A 16,026-nucleotide genomic window follows, 5' to 3' on the forward strand; every position below is an offset into this window, starting at 1 on the left:
TCTTCCTCCCTTCCTTCTTTCTACCCCTTCTTTCCCTCCTTTTCTTCTATCCTTTTCCTTCCTTCCTTCCTTCCTCCCTCCCTTCCTTCTTTCTAGCCCTTCTTTCCCTCCTTTCCTTCCTTCCTTTCCTCCTATCCCTCTCTCCTTCCTTCCTTTCTTCTTCCCTTCCTCGCTCTCTTCCTGCTTTCTAACCTTTCCTTCCCTCCTTTCCTTCCTTCTTTTCCTCCTATCCCTCTGTTTTTCCTTCCTCCCTCCCTCCCTCTCTCTCTCCCTCTACAGCTGTTCAAAAAGGAAGCATTATATATGCATATATTTCTCTAATCTTTCGCATCTTATTCTGTCCAGGTTTCTTCTCCCCTTTTTTTATATCATTTTATATCCTTTATATCATTCTGATATTTTCTGCGTATCTGCCCAGATGACAGCAATGCCATCCAAAGAACTGAGCAGCCATCTAAAGAGTGGAACTAGCCCCTCACCTGTAAAACCAATTTGATCTGCTCCACCTTCTGTTTAATGTTTCTCCTTCCGTTTGGAGAAGCCGAGGCGAGAATTGTTTTTAAGCTTGGAAGTGACAACCTGTGTATTAATGGATCAAGGTATCTGGCAAATAAAATTTGATTTGTGCGTTGCTGTTGTGTGCACTTTTATTCTCGAACCGTAACTGCAGTTTTTGGTGCAGGAACTGGCAGATACAGTGGGCTCTTGGGGAAAAAAACATTTTTCTGAGTAGACCATCCTGGAAACAGGACCTGGGCCTCTTTTTCTCTGGAGGAAGAGAGAGAAGAGTTTCACCATCTTCTTGTGAAACTGTGACACAAGGACAGTGGCCCTCAGAGGCAGCCTTTGGCTTGAGCCATTAACGCAATTGGTTTGAAATAATTGCTAAGAGCCAAGTTTCCTTCTCCCTCTCCCCCTCTCTCTCCCTCCCTCCTTCCTTCCTTCCTTCCTTCCTTCCTTCCTTTCTTTCTCTTTCTTTTTCTCTTTCTTTAATTTCGCTTTCTTTTTCTCCCTCTCCCTCTTTCTTTCCCTCTCCCTCTCTCTTCCTTTTACTCTCTTTTTCTTTCTCTTTTTCTCTTTCTTACTGTCCCTGTCCTTCTTTCTTTCCTTCTTTCTCTTTTTTCTCCCCCCCCCCTTTCTCTTTTTCTTTCTCTCTCTCTCTCTGCTGCTCAGGAGCTTGGCCTGAAGATGGATCACCTGCCCCTCAGCACCAGGGAAAGAGGTCCTGATTTGTATGCGCCAGGTGGTGTGGAGAGCTGCCTTCATCAGTCATGGAGAAAATGAATTGTGACGTCAGTGCCGGGTTCCTCAATTGGCCAATGAAAAAAGCCACAATTGCCTGTATAAAAAAATAAACCACCCACAACAACAATTCACTGCCATCTTCCAGGAGGGATGAAGTAATTAATAGTTTATTATCTTGGCAAAACAGAGGCGTAGGGGAAGGAACAGGCACCAGTTGTCTCAGAATTTGATAAAGAGCCTTCCTTCCATTGGGCAATGGCTTTCCAGAGGTTGGATTCGTGATCAAATGGATCCACAAAAGAGGGAAAGGAAATTCAGGGAGATGGTGGTGAAGCTCAGGTTTTTTTTACTTTCTTCATTCTGAGTATCTGTTTGAGCATGCACCTCTTTTTCATGTTTTCTTCAAACAATAAAGTGGGGAAACAGCCGACAAACTCAGTCAACTTTAAATAAAAGAGCTTGTCTGTAAGCTAATCTGGTCTTGCCAGGAAACAAAGCGACATGGGTCCTGCAGGCAATTCAGGGGGGAGAAAAAAGAATGTAGAAGACAAGAAAGAATACTTTCTCATCACAACCTCTCCCCATCATAACTGCGAGAAGCCCTGGTGGCATGATGGATGCATAACTTGTGAGTTTCCCCAAGTCATTTCTGACAGTTTCTCTCCCAGCAGGTAATCATGATAGCTTGACTATGGGAGTTTTGCAGGACCAACATTCTAACTTGAAAGAAAAAGGAAGATGATGTCTCTGGGTAAAGGAAAAAGAACTAAATCAAAGCCAACTCTTCGGATCTTCTGAGTCTCTCCATTACAGAAGAAGTTCAGATGTTCTGTTGCCCAAGGAGAGTCCATTAATGTAGTTCAGAGGTAGGCAACCTTGGCTCTTTTATGACTCGTGGACTTCAACTCCCAGAAATTCCAGAGCCAGCCATGAAATTTCTGGGAATTGAAGTCCACAAGTCATAAAAGAGCCAAAGTAGCCTACCCCTGATGTAGTTACACTTGTTATTGTTCCAGGCCTCTAAGCTTCTCTTTGAGAGTTCTGCTTGAAGGAATAATTGACTTTTTCTTGGTCTTTGTTTTCCTTCTCTCTGGTTGGGTGGCAGTGTGGATCCATCTCTCTCTCTGCCTCCAGGGTCCACTTGCTTCGTTTACCTTTGAAGTCTCCAACTTTGTCTGGTCTTCCACCACTACCTGATAAGATGTAAATTTGATATAGACAGAAGCTGCATTTAAATAAGGAAAGGGTAACGATGACCGTTAACCACGTTTGCTCTCTTGCATCTTTAAAATAACGAGAAATGCTCTTCAAGAAACAAACTCATTGCCTGCAAGGATTGAGAAGGCAATTTACCACTCTTCACTCCCTTCCTACATTCTGTGCAATTAAATTGACTAAACTGGTTGCTGGCCTCTTTAGACCTTCAACCCCCATCTAGTATACAGATCCTGTTCATTTTCAATCAAGTAGAGATGCTCTACTTGATGCTCTATGTGGTTCATAATACCTCTTGAAGAATGACCCAGGTCGGCTTTTTGAAGGTCTTATGACCAGGTTGCCAATATTTGGACAGTTGTGACTGCCAGATGAATATCTATGGAGCGTTGCACACTCTGGGAAGCAAGATTAGACCTTGATCTTGTTCCTTTCTAAACTCCCCAGGTAAATTATCCTTGTTGCCCATGGGTTGAAGATCAGGAGCAAGCAAGATGAGAACCTGCTGAAGAATTCTAGATGAACCATAGTAGATCAGGCTTTCTGGCTCCCAATCATTTATCCACAGATAAATGTTTGCAATCCCACCTTTAAAATCACCAACATTGTAACTTGAAATCATACTTGTTGAAAAACATTTTTAACTCATCTTTCCTCTGTGTATTAAGGACGTTGTAGCCTGTTGTAGACTATGTGTTGGTGAAATCTATTTCATTAGCAGAACATTTACCATATCTGCGATCGCCAGGTATATTATGGCTCCCTGGAAATTCTGTGTCCAGTTGTTGAAAAATGAAATAAAACCATGAGTGAATGACAGGAATCCAGATGGAAAAACTAGCTCATTGTCAAAGGATCCATGAAGGACAAACGATATAACTCTAGGCGCTTCAAGGCCAACCAGACCCTTGTACACTAATAGTAAAACTTCTGGAAAAGCTATAGCCAACAAATTGCACCTATTATCCCAAATTCCCTCCATCTGATTTTGTTGTTCTCTTCTGACTTTCATGATGAATGTGCCCAATTTTAGAAACTAATCCAACATTTCAATTGCAGCTTGGTTCTTTTAATTCATTGGTGGTTTTATTATTCTGTTTTTTCCCCCTGCATGTCTATGTCTGACTGTTAGTTGAACTTCAAGGTGCCCTAAAAGACTTTAAATAAGTCAACAGATCGTTATGAAATGATGAACCATTTGCCTCCAGAGCAGTTTTGTTGGCAAGACTTTGAAAACTATTCTAAATCAACTGTTTTTAGATCAGTCGTGCACCGCCTTGAGACGCTTGTTTGTGAGATGGTTGGCTATATAAATCAGTTTAATAAATAATAAATATCACTAGTCCAGATGTAGAGTTATACCTTCAAGACACCCCTTGCAATGGGGTCTATCATTCTTGCTTTACACACTGTAATATTTTAAAACAAGTTTCTCTTCCTAAAGTTATTGGGTTGTTTTTTTTTCTCCATTTGCAAAAAATATCTAAAATGATGGTAAGAGAAAGAGAGAAGAAAGAAAATCAAATCAATTGCCCATAATGTCAGATACAATGGAGAGAACCAGGCTGAGAAACTGTCCCAGGATAATATTTTTATTCCTTTCTCTCCAACTTTCCTGTGCGGATTTAATAAACCCCACTCATCTAGTTATGTCAATCTGTTCCGTTCCCGCTGTCACTGTGGGGTTGAAATAAGATATTTTAGTGTGAAGATTTGGCAAATGTAATGCCTCAGGTTAGCCCTGAGCTGATTCAGATGTTGGGGGCAGAAGGAAGACATCCAAAGAGTGTTGTTCTGCTGCTCCAGTTTCTGCTAGGTCCATCCGTGGTTGGCTCTCAGCTGCTACTCGTGAGTCAAGAATGCTGTGGTTGGTCACATAATGCAGAATAACAGAGTCAGAAGGGACATTGGAGGTATCCTAATCCAGGGGTCTCCAAGCTTGGCAAACTTAAGACGTGGGGACTTCAGTTCCCAGAATTGAAGATTTGTGGAATTCAACTCCCATGTCGGCTGGGGAATCCTGGGAGCTGAAGTCCACCGGTCTTAAACTTGCCAAGTTTGGAGAGCCCTGTTCAACCCCCTGCTGAAGAGCTATGACTCTGGGAAGTTTTGGATTACAAGTGAATCCTCTCTCTTTTTCTCTCTCCCAAATCCCAGATCCACTTTCTCCAATACGGTGCCCTGTAAATGGATCTCATTCAGCTCAACGCATGTGAAGGAACCAGCTGGTTCAGGTAATCTTCACTTAAACAGCTCCAGAACGTGTTCCAGAACTTAAACAAAACAATTGGTTTTCCGGATCCTTCATGTTTTAAGTAAAGAATTTCCAGATGAAAGATTCCCCAGCTTTTTAAGGGGTATAAAATTGAGAAATTGGGCGGCTGTCCATTGTGGTTCAACAAAGAGATTGGGTAATAGAGTTATTTTACTCTACTGATGGAATCAGCTTGCCTGTTCAGAAGAATCAAACATTCCAGATTGCGGGTACAAGAGTCAAATGATTGATTGCTCTTAACTGGCTTAACCTAGTTCAAATCTCAAATAAACCCTAGCTATGAGGAAGGAAGAAGACAGACGTGCTTGCCTCTTGCCCAGCAAATTGAGCCGTGCTTAATTTCTAATTTCAGACAGACCCAAACAGTATCCTTTGGCTCCTGTATTGGTATTAAGCTTAATGAGTGATTTTGTCCTCTTTGTTTGTCTCCTCGTATAACACTATAATTTACTTAATTACCGATAGATTCTTTTCCCTCTCTCTTTTTTTTTAGGAAACTTAAAATGGAAACTAAATTTTGCATCTCAGTTTACAGCCTGCTAACTAGAATCCAACAGCCAAGCTGGGGCTGGGTTCTTGAGAAGGTACGTTTTGCATATTCATAACATTAATAGGGTTCACAGGTATATTTGCAACAGATGAAAAGAATTAATTAAATCTCATCTGCATAAGGAGTGTTGCTTAACTGCTGGCGTCCTTTTAATGCCAGCAACGTCAAGAGATGGAGGTTGTTAAAAAAAAAACCAACAAAAAATAGTAATAATCAAGAAAGCAGAAATTGCCAGTAAGATGGGTATTTTATAATTGCTTCTGAAAGCTTTAGGAAACTAAATTGCAAAAAGTAGTTTTCTTAATCTGTATGGTTACGTCTCACTAACTTGACCAAAAAACAAACAAAAAAAACCAAAATTATATGCTTAAAAACAAATGTCTGTAAATGTTTGCTTTAGAAACTGCCCTCCAAACAGCCAGTTCTAATCTGGAAAGAATAAAATAAATAGTGACATCATGAAACGACGCTATTCAATCAACAAAAAAACCCGCAGAAATGTAGAGTAAGCACAACAGGCCGATATTTTGCACAGCAAACATAATGATGCTGTTCCAGATTGGCAGTTTTGGAAACCAAAAGGGTCGTGGTGAACTTTAGTTATTTCTTGTATTTTTACGTGGGTTGAACTTAACGGAAACATTAACCCCAGTTGAGTGTTTTAGAAGATGAAAGAGGTAGTGCCCATGGCAACGTGATCAAAGTCCATCGTTTTCTATGGAGGTTGTACATTAAAAAGGGGTGGAGCTTCAAAGGGAAGGCCGCCATTTTTATTTATTTTTTTATACCCTACGATGGATGACCTGGGCCATCTGCATATCGGTTGAAAATTGTGTTTGAAAAGTGGGGAACTGTCTTAAAAGTAACAGATTGCTAAAAAAGGAAGCTGAGAAGAAGACCAGTCAAGAGGACCACTGTTCTCCAAAACTCTTGAACTTTCTTCCATTCTGGTTTGTGAAATAAATAAACAGGGTCCAGACATCCAGAGAACGGGATCCCCTTGCTCCAAAGTCAAAGAAAAGCACATAAAATGCACGCATATATCTGGGAAATTGATGCCAGAGAATTAAAACTTCGTGAGGTGCATAAATGTGGGGGCTTCTTAACTTTGATTTACAACATGGATTCTTCCCCACCAGTGTATAAATCCTCTCTCTTAAAAGTTGGGGGTTTGTAAGTCTTCAACTTAATGGCCACAAATGAACCCACAATTTCTGCCGCTAATTGGGACAGTTGTTCAGTGGGTTTTTGCATCTTTCCCGCCACAGTTTTTAAGTGGAATGACTGCAGCTGTTAAGTTAGTACTATGGCTATTAAGCGAAACCCCCACTGACTTTGCTTGTCAGAAGGTCACAAACAGGGATCACAATCACGTGACCCTGGGACACTGTAACCATCATAAATGTGAGTCAGTTGCCAAGCTCCTCTCAATTTTGAGAGGCCATGGGGATGCCCCAAAGGTCATAAGTGTGAAAAACAGTCATAATTCTCTTTTTTCACTGCTGTTATAATCTTCAAACACTCATGAAATGTAATAATAATAATAATAAAGTTGGAAGGGACCTTGGAGGTCATCTAGTCCAACACCCTGCTCAGGCAGGAAACCCTATACCCTTTCGGACAAATGGCTGTCCAGTCTCTTCTTAAAAACTTCCTGTGTTGGAGCATTCATCGCTTCTGGAGGCAGGTTAATTGTTCTAACTGTCAGGAAGTTTTTCCTAAGTTCTAGGTTGCTTCTCTCTTTGATTAGTTTCCATCCGTTCCATCTGTTATAATCTCTCTCTCTTTTTTTTTTCTTTAACCCAAACTACAAACAGACTTCCTTTCTTGTTTACATGCACGGCCTCCTTAAACCCAGCCTGAATCCAGCCTGGGTCTTGCAGATGAGAAATAAATGCTGCTGATCAATTTTTGCTGCAGCATTGATGAAATCGCTTGTTCATCAAACATGAGAAGTGGCTTTTTTTTTCCTCCCAGTGACACAAATTAAAAAAAAAACACACATACAGCCACCTCTCCATTTTTATTGGGCTTTGAATAACTGCCCAGCACCTCTTGGCTTTAAATAGTTGCCAAACTGGAAAAGGGAACAGTTCTCTAATCAATCTGGAGAACCGAACAGCTGAGTCATTTGCACCATCCATCACAAGGAACATAAATACTGCTTGGCCAGAAAGACACAACGGAGGAGGAGAAACATGTGGAGCCCCGCATCTATCCCACCATCCTTAGTGAGAGAGCCCCTTGCCCATCTTTCTGGCTCCCTCCCTCCCTCCATGGAGAGACCCTTCCCAAACCAACCTTCACGTTGAAGAAAGTTCCCTTGGGCTATCCTTGGGAAGGCACTTCGTTTTTCTTACTCCTTGTTCTGAAAGCATCCATCATTCTGAGGCTGGTTAGAAGCAAGCAAGGAAATGACTTCGGTGAAAACGAAGCTGGAATTAAAGAGCTGTCACTGGAAGAATTGTGGGAACGATCTCGAAGTTGAGGTGCCATCAATTAGGTGTTTCGAGTCTCAGAGGGCCAACTGCCATAGATTTAGTGGGCCAATGGGCCCCATAGATTGAATGTTCATGACCTCAACTGTTGGGTCCATGTGACCCGTAAAGATTTCACTGGAGACCATAAAAGGGGGATATCTATGGGGCCAGGCTGATGGTGGGAGTTGCTTTATGAGTTTGAGACTGAGAATGGTAGGGCTTTGCTCCCTGGTCTCGCTTCTTCTACTACCTGGAGAGACATCACAATGGTTACTAGGGAGATACAGGTAATCCTTAACTTACAAACACCCGCTTAGTGACATTCCAAGCTACCATGTTACTGAAAAAAGTGACTTATGACCGTTTTCCACTCTTAAAACCGCAGCAACATTCCCATGGTCATGTGATTGAAATTCCAATTCTTGGCAACTGGTTCGTATTTACGACGGTTGCAGCTTCCCAGGGTCACATGATCCCCTTTTGCGACTTTCCAACAAGCAAAGTCAATGGGGAAGCCAGTTTCACTTAACAACCAGGTTACTAATTTAGCAACTGCAGTGATTCACTTAACACATGTGACAAGGAAAGGTCCAAACTCACTTAAAAACTGTCTCGCTTAACAACAGATATTTTGGACTCAGTTGCTGTAAGTTGAGGACAAGCTGGATTGATGTTTTCACCGCAGCATCCATAAGGTCCTTTAAGTTTCACCACGGGACTTATTCCAGGAATAACAAACCATCCACATAGGATCTCAGTAAATATTTACCTTTTTTGGTACTGCATCTGTAATGGCCTTTATCTTACAACACAGTCTTATAAAGACAAAATATCTCTCGATGTCTTTAATAGCAATCCTAACAACACTCTGGGCGACCTCTCTCTGGAAATTACTATGAATCGCTTTGAGCAGTTGTAAAAATGTGGGGCTTATGGATCCGATCAAAGGCACGCTCGTAGAATTTGTAACTATTGGGAGAATTCTGCAAACCGCTAGGAAGACTTGATCTTCGTTTTAAGGAGCCATGGGAAACTGGGGGATCCTCTGGTTTTTCAGGAGCCAAGGATCCCAGCATCTGATGTCACCAGGAGAAGCCAGTTTGATGTTGGTGCATTTCCTACTTTTGGGGTAGATTTTTTTTTTTTTTTGCTCCGGATTTAAAAAAACATAGAGCTGTCAAGCTTCTCGGAAGTTTAAGACATCCATTTTTATTTCTTGTTTTCTAGTGGGAGAGAAAGAGAGAGAGAAAGCACCGTGGCCTCTCAAAGAGTAGAAAAAGAGGCTGGAAACCACTGCAGCCTCAAAACCCTTTTAATGCCATGCTCTAAAACCAGTTTCTCCCCCCCAATCTTGGCCACTTTAAGATGGGTGGACTAGTGCATGCTGCTATAGAAATGTAAACAGTTGAGATTTGATTCTAATGTCTGACTTTACTGCAACAGACAGAGTCGGAAGTCAATACCTTTTGTTTCTTCCCCATCCCTTTCTTCACATCTTTTTTGTTTTCCATTTTTCTACTGTTGTCCCCTACTATTTGCTTTTGTATTTTCACGTTTTATGTTATAAATGAATAAAACTAATAATAATAATAATAATAATAATAATAATAATAATAATAATAATAATAATTGTGGACTTCAACTCCCAGAATTGCCCAGCTGGCAGATCTTGTTTTATTCTTCATGACTTGATTTTGCTTTGGGTTTGTTTGGTTTTTTTTTGCTGTGGTCCCATTATAAGGACTTGGTGTGTTCCCCACTTTTCCCCACCTTTTTTCATTCCAGCTCATCCCTCTTAACGCTATCCCCATCCTTGGTGTTTAATCTCGCGGGCTCTCCAGTTTGAGGGGTGTTTCATTTCTTCACTTGCATGGCACCCCTAAAGAAAGCAAAGGCCAACATTCCACCTGACCCCTTCTGAAGAGCCATGAATGGACAGAAAGCTTAAGAAAGCTGAAGCTGAAGACCGTAGAAGACAAGCACTCAAATTGTACACTTTTCCTTGACCTGTGCTTATATTTCTTTCTGGGCTTCCTCCAACCCATAATTTCATTAAGACTGAAGAAAAAAACCCATTAAGGGTTTCCATAAACATATGCTTGCCTTGAGACGTTTCATTGGGGACTAAAACAGAAGAAAGAAAGCCAGGCTCCCTCGCCTGCTGCTTTCTTACCAAACTAAACTTCAAAGACTGGGCATTAAATCTCACAATCCTTTTCCTCCTGCTGGGCAGTGAAAATGCCATAATAATAGCACATGAGTGGGCACACCATTTGCTCTCTTCCATAAGACCCCACATCAGCTGCTGGAGGTGACCTCCAAGCTAGCCTAATGGTAGGGCCGGCCATCTATAAACATCCCATTAAATAAATCGGCTTCCATTTCTTCCTGCTTCCTGGAGGAACTCAAGCTGGTTTTGTTGAAACACTCTCCCGCTACTTGCGGCGTTCTCTCTGCAGATTCCACAGGCTAAATTTTATTTCTCCCTAGTTTTTCTTCTTCTTCTCTTCCTCTTTTCCTTCATTCCACCAGATACAATCGACGCCAAACAGGGTCCATTCTTGACAGGCACAAGAGATACGTTGACCTGGTAGGATCTCATCTCTGCTGACATCTCAGTGTTTGGATGTGCTGCTTAACAAGGACTTCCTCGTTATTTTTTTTTCCTCCCGGCTAAATTGGTTCCCTTGTTGAACTGTTTTCTTTCCTCGCCTGCCATCTTACTTATGAGGCTGTTGCTTGTTGCAAGATTTTGCTCTTCTGAAAAGGGTAAAGTGCCAGGCTCTGAAAGGGCAGCTTTGAAAGGTTGTCCTTTCCTCCCCCTCCCCTTCTGAAAATAACTCTTCACATCTTGAGAACGGGAGACATTTATCCTCGTGGGCCACGTCAACCAGGTCACAGCTTGAAAAGGTGTTGGGAGCCCTCAGAACACCAAGGTGGTCTTGACTTATGAGCTCCTTGGGAGTCTTACATCTTTGTCCCTTGTGGCCCCCAAGAAGGGACTTCCAAGGGTTTTAACAGAATAACAAGAGTTGGAAGAATGTCTGTGGAGATTCTCAGTCATCCAGGTCATGGTTGCCCCAGTAGGTGCTCTTCAAAAGGCAACTGGACTTTCTCAGTTTTTCCTTGAAAACATTTTGCTTCTCATCCAAGAAGCTTCCTGAGTTCTAAGTTGAAGTCAGAACCGAAGAAACCTCTTGGATGAGAAGCAAAATGTTTTCAAGGAAAAAAACCAACCAAGGAAGTTTGTTGCCTTTTGAAGAGCACCTTTGGGACAACCATGACCTGGATGAGGTCTCCTTGGTCCTTGGTGGTCTTCTCAGTCCTTGGAAGTCCACCCCTTGCCCACTCAACCCAACCCAACTCTTGGGCATGTTCCCAATCACTGCAGGAATTAACTTGACTCCACAGATGGCACTCCTCAAAGACACAAGAACTCCACAAAGTGTTGGCTTAATAGGAGAATAACACATCAAGCGGCTGTCATGGTATGTCGGCAGAAAGGAGAAGCTTGTTTTCCCCACTTTGTCATTCCGCCTGCTGATCAGCACTCAGAAATGCTAATAGATTCAGAATTGGGTTTCCAAACTGCTGCTCTGCCGCTGGGGGCTAAAAATAGCGTACTGTGGTGCACCACAGTTGGAGCTTTCACTTGTTGATCCAACTTGTTTTGTAGGAACAGATGAGCAGGCAAAGCTCTGTCTAATTTTGACCTCTCCGTCTTGGACATGTGCTTTCCTGTCTTGGATTCCTTCTTCCTCTTTTCCCAAATCTCCATTTTATCTTCAGACTGGCACGTCCAGCATCCTATTTCTATTTAGTTGCCCTGGGAACGCCAGTCTTTTGAGGAATGCTCTTTGTGGTCCATCTGAGTTTTTCTCCACCACATTTTGTAACCAACAAAGTCAAGCTGGAGTGTTTTTGAGTTTCTTTCTCATCTTTCTACCATCTTTTTTGGAACTGGGTCATTTCTTCTGCTGTGGTTTTTTTTATAGTCCACTCCTTCCTTCCCAAAGTCTGTTCTACATATTTTAGAGGAAGGCAATTAAACTGAACATCAAACAATGTCTCTCATCCTATCCCTAGCTCTCACTAGGTTCTTCACGAGGACCCCCAGATATTTTCCCTAATTAATTACAGAATAACAGAGTTGGAAGGGATCTCAGAGATATTCTAGTCCAGCCACCTGCTCAAGCAAGAGACCCTATACCATTCCAGATGAATGGCTGTCCAATCTCTTCTTGAAAACCTCCAGTGATGGAGCACCCAAGCCAGTGAGAAGGTATTGGAAATTACCCAATGCAGGTATTGGAAATTACCCAATGCTTCAGTCCCACCTCAGAAGACCCACAGGCAAGATCCCATTCCAAGTTGACTTCAATTTATTTCCTAGCTTTATAGCGTTGGATCCAGACAAATTGAAACTAGCTTTCTGCTCAAAGAGATTTCGTCCGCTTTCAGCTTTGCATCCAAGCTGGTGAGATGCCACCAGAAGCTCAAAAGGATGGGGGGGGGTATATAAACTCATGCTCAACCCTTGAGAAGTTTGCATGTCACCACTTTAAAAGCCAATAGCTATTGGCAAGTTTATCCTCAGATTTGTATATACGTGTTTTGTTTTTAATGTTGCGTCTTATACCCGGGAGTTCCTAGGAAGAAAAGTGTTAGGGTGTGTCATTGAACTATTTTTTTTCCATTTCAGGCAGGAAGCTGCTGCAATCTATCCTAATAACATCAGAGCACGATTTTCTTCTCTGTGTGCTGTGTGTAATTTAATGCACATCAATCATATCACATCACCTCTACTTCTGAAAATGCATTTCCTTCTCTAAGCAAAAAGAAACCGTCTCAAAACAAATTAGCTTTTTCTCCTGGGGAGGTTTAGGCCCAGTGCCTTTAGCCTGGGGACTCTCTGGGAATCAGCTTGGTCTATTTGAAGCCGGGCAGAAATATTTGACTGGTTTACCATTTTCCTGCTGTCAGCCACATCCAGCAAAGTATTGAACTGAGCAACATTTCACTCAACTTGTCTTAAGGGCTGTGTTGAATGCCACCACCCCCTCTTCTTGCTGGAAGAGCTTCAGACAAAGCCTTGAGTAAACCTGTATTTAATCCCCAGACTGTGCCTTGTTGTGCTTTTTTTTTTTTTTTTTTTTGCTCCCAAAGCACAAATGTGAAGGTTTGGGCATGTGCTTAACTTCCACTTGTATTCTCACTTGTGATAATGAGAGGGTTGTGTTATTTTTCTGGCATCTTTATTCAACAGACTAAACAAAGGCCCTTCTTTGGGTTTTAGCTTTTAAAGCAACATTGTGCAACATTCCTCCCTTCTCACCCCAGCGTATTCGACTTCTGGACCAGGACTGCCAGCCTTAGGGAAGACAGCTTCAGCCTACAGAACGTTGGATCCAGCCCTGGCAATGTGGCAGATTTCAGCCACATCAGAGCAATTTAAACAATTGTGTCTTATGGCTAGAGAGACGTTGTGGGTGCTCCATCACTGGAGGTTTTCAAGAAGAGACTGGACAGCCAATTGTCCAGAATGGTGTAGGGTCTCCTACTCCAGCAAGAGTTGGACTAGAAGACTTTCAAAATCTCTTCCAACTCTGTTGTTCTGTTATTCTCCAAAGCACCTCAGGGCAGGACAAGAAGTAATGAGTGGAAGCTTGTTAAAGAGAGATCCAATCTAGAATTAAGGAGAAATTTCTTGACAGTGAGGGAAATTAACTAGTGGAACAGCCTGCCTCCAGAAGTTGTGGATGTTCCATCCTTGGAAGTTTTTAAGAAGAAACTGGACAGTCATTTGTTTGAAATGGCATAGGATTTCCTGCTTGAGCAGGGGGTTGGACTAGAAGACCTCCAAGGTCCCTTCCAACTCTATTCTATTTTAATCTCTGAAGTCCTTTCCAACTCTGTTATCTTGTTACGTGGGCTCTTAGGAGAGACAACTGTGTCCCATAGACGTACGACATCAACATTATGATGGGTAGCAGGTTGAATTCAAATGAGTAGTACTTGGAGAACTTGGAGTTTAACTTGTGTGACGTTAACCAAGCCCAGACACCTATAAGTTGTGCAGAAGAGGAACACAAGTGGCCCATTCTCACTAGGGGAGCTTGGAGAAGGAGAAAGATGCCTTACTCAAGCGTGACAATCCTGTAAAGTGGACATGCTAAGATCATCTGCTTTGCTACTCACCTGCTCCCAAGGGATTCATCACTCGTTATTCCTGTTGCATCTCCAACGGACTTCACCACCCTTGGTGGACCTCATGACCCACCCATGGAGCAAATTTAACCAAATTCATGAAGGGATGGAGGAGCAAGAGACGAGAAGCAGTTTTGGCATGTTTTCTAGACCAGGCAGGTGGAGGGCAGTGTAAACCTGTGTCTTTGGTTGTCGTGTCTGATTTTAACTTTTTATGTTTTCACTTAGATGTAAGTGTAAGGCCCCCCCCCCAGAGTGATCCTGCGGTAAGATGGGCAGTCAATAAAATGTATAAATAAAGATGGTGCTCCCTCCCCAGGGATGTTGTTTAGAGGCTCAAAGTTGAGTATTCTGGGCTATTGTTCCATTCTAGGGGATTGCTGTGCCAGGGAGGAACTTGTGGGTGCCACAAAGAGGAAGAAGAGGAGGAGGAGGAGGAGACTTGCCAGAGGTAAACAACCTGCTGCTCCCCAAAATGCTCCATTAAGGGCTTCTGATCTAGACCAATCACCAAGGGTGACTGGTCACCACATACACACACATACACAGACTCTTCTTGCAGTCTCCCCTGGGCCTCGGCTCCTCTTCGGAGCAGATGTCATCATTTTGCGTGCACGCTAGTCAAAATCACTTGGAGATAGGAAAATAAGAGCTGAGGCATGCAGCTGCCGGGGAGCTCTGGTGCCCACTGGGTCTGCCTTGCAAAAAAGAGCGGAAACCAACAAGCAAGCAAAGAGACAGCTGGGAACGTTTGTCGAATGGAAGGCATGTGTGTGAGACAGAGTTTGTGTATGTGCATGTGTGTGTGTGCTTGTGTGCGCAACTGGATTACATAGCAACAAGGCGGCTGAGGGCTAAGCAGCGATGTGTGCATTCGGTTACCAGGTTCAGCTGCGATGTTTCGTTCTTGGGGGGCAGAACTGTTGAAGGTCCCTGGCCAAGCTTTGGGGAACAGCAGGGGAAGAGATTGGTTCAATGGGGTTGCCCCCACCGCCGGTTAACCTTCTCCCTTTTTGAAGTTTCCCGGAACTCAGTTGCCCAAAAGGTATAAGCCACTTTGGGGATTTGGCTAGAAATGAAAACTGCAGTTCCTGGATCCATCCAGCTGGCACCATCCAGCAAGGTAGAAGACCTAAGAAGAAAGTGCAGGAGAAAAGAGGTATTTGTGGGACATTCTTGAAAGTGAGAGAGAGGAATCAGAGGATTGGGGGGGGGGTCCCTGGTACTCTCTGAACTTGTTTGTTTTCTTAAAGACATCTCATTACCCAATTAGGTAACATCATCCGTTCTAGAAGGGAGTGGGGTTTGCAAGGAGAAGGAGGAGGAGGAGAACTTGGTGGTCATTGAGCTTGGTTCTTTTTTTGCAGATGTTTTATTACCCAACTAGGCAACATCATCAGTACTAGAAGGGAGTCGGGTTTGCTCTCCAAGTCCTCTGAGTGAACCTCAAGGACCCCACAGTTGGACCCTGACCCACAAATATTCCCTTCTATCAGTACACTGCTATTGTTTGTGTTCCAAAGTGGTACAATCCCACACCCAGAGGGCCTGGATTTGATGGATGCATGATGGGTACGGAAGTCCTCTCCACCTCTCCTGGTCCGCCCTGGGTCAGTGAAGCCCCCACCTTTCCGGAGGCTTCATCCTTCCCTGATTCTGTGACAGTGAATGGCGTTTGCTAAGAGATGTTTCTCACCCTAAGGATGGATTTGATCGGGTTGCCAGCTTTTGTCAGTGGATCAACTGACTCTCTGAAAAACGGAGCAGAAGTGCGGTGAAACACATCACGGAGAATGGAAACACAAGCTGTGCGTTCAGTGTATGAGGGCAGGATCTTAGAAGGAGCACACAGGAAGGAACTGTTGTGTAGCAGTAACAAACCTTGAAGGTTTTCCCCCAATTTTCAAGACTAATGAGAAAATCAATCTGTTCCCCCCCTCCTTATTGTGTATAGGTAGTCCTCAACTTACAACAGTTCATTCAGTGACCATTGGAAGTTACAACGGCACTGAAAAGAGAGACTTGTGATCCCTTTTCACACTTACGACCGTGGC

At 43.0% G+C, this 16,026-nt stretch overlaps 1 long non-coding RNA gene across 1 annotated transcript; it reads left to right on the forward strand.

The window, feature by feature from the left end:
* The first annotated feature begins 1,136 nt into the window (after positions 1-1,136).
* LOC120315862 lies at positions 1,137-15,192 on the forward strand. Its single transcript, XR_005558800.1, has 4 exons — positions 1,137-1,873; positions 4,618-4,694; positions 5,229-5,319; positions 14,346-15,192. It is a non-coding gene; the product is annotated as an uncharacterized LOC120315862 (long non-coding RNA).
* The last annotated feature ends 834 nt before the right edge of the window (positions 15,193-16,026 follow it).

Source organism: Crotalus tigris, unplaced genomic scaffold, assembly GCF_016545835.1.
Source record: "Crotalus tigris isolate CLP2741 ecotype Arizona unplaced genomic scaffold, ASM1654583v1 scf7180000019173.45859301935:6455823, whole genome shotgun sequence".
In the NCBI taxonomy this organism is placed as follows: domain Eukaryota; kingdom Metazoa; phylum Chordata; class Lepidosauria; order Squamata; family Viperidae; genus Crotalus; species Crotalus tigris.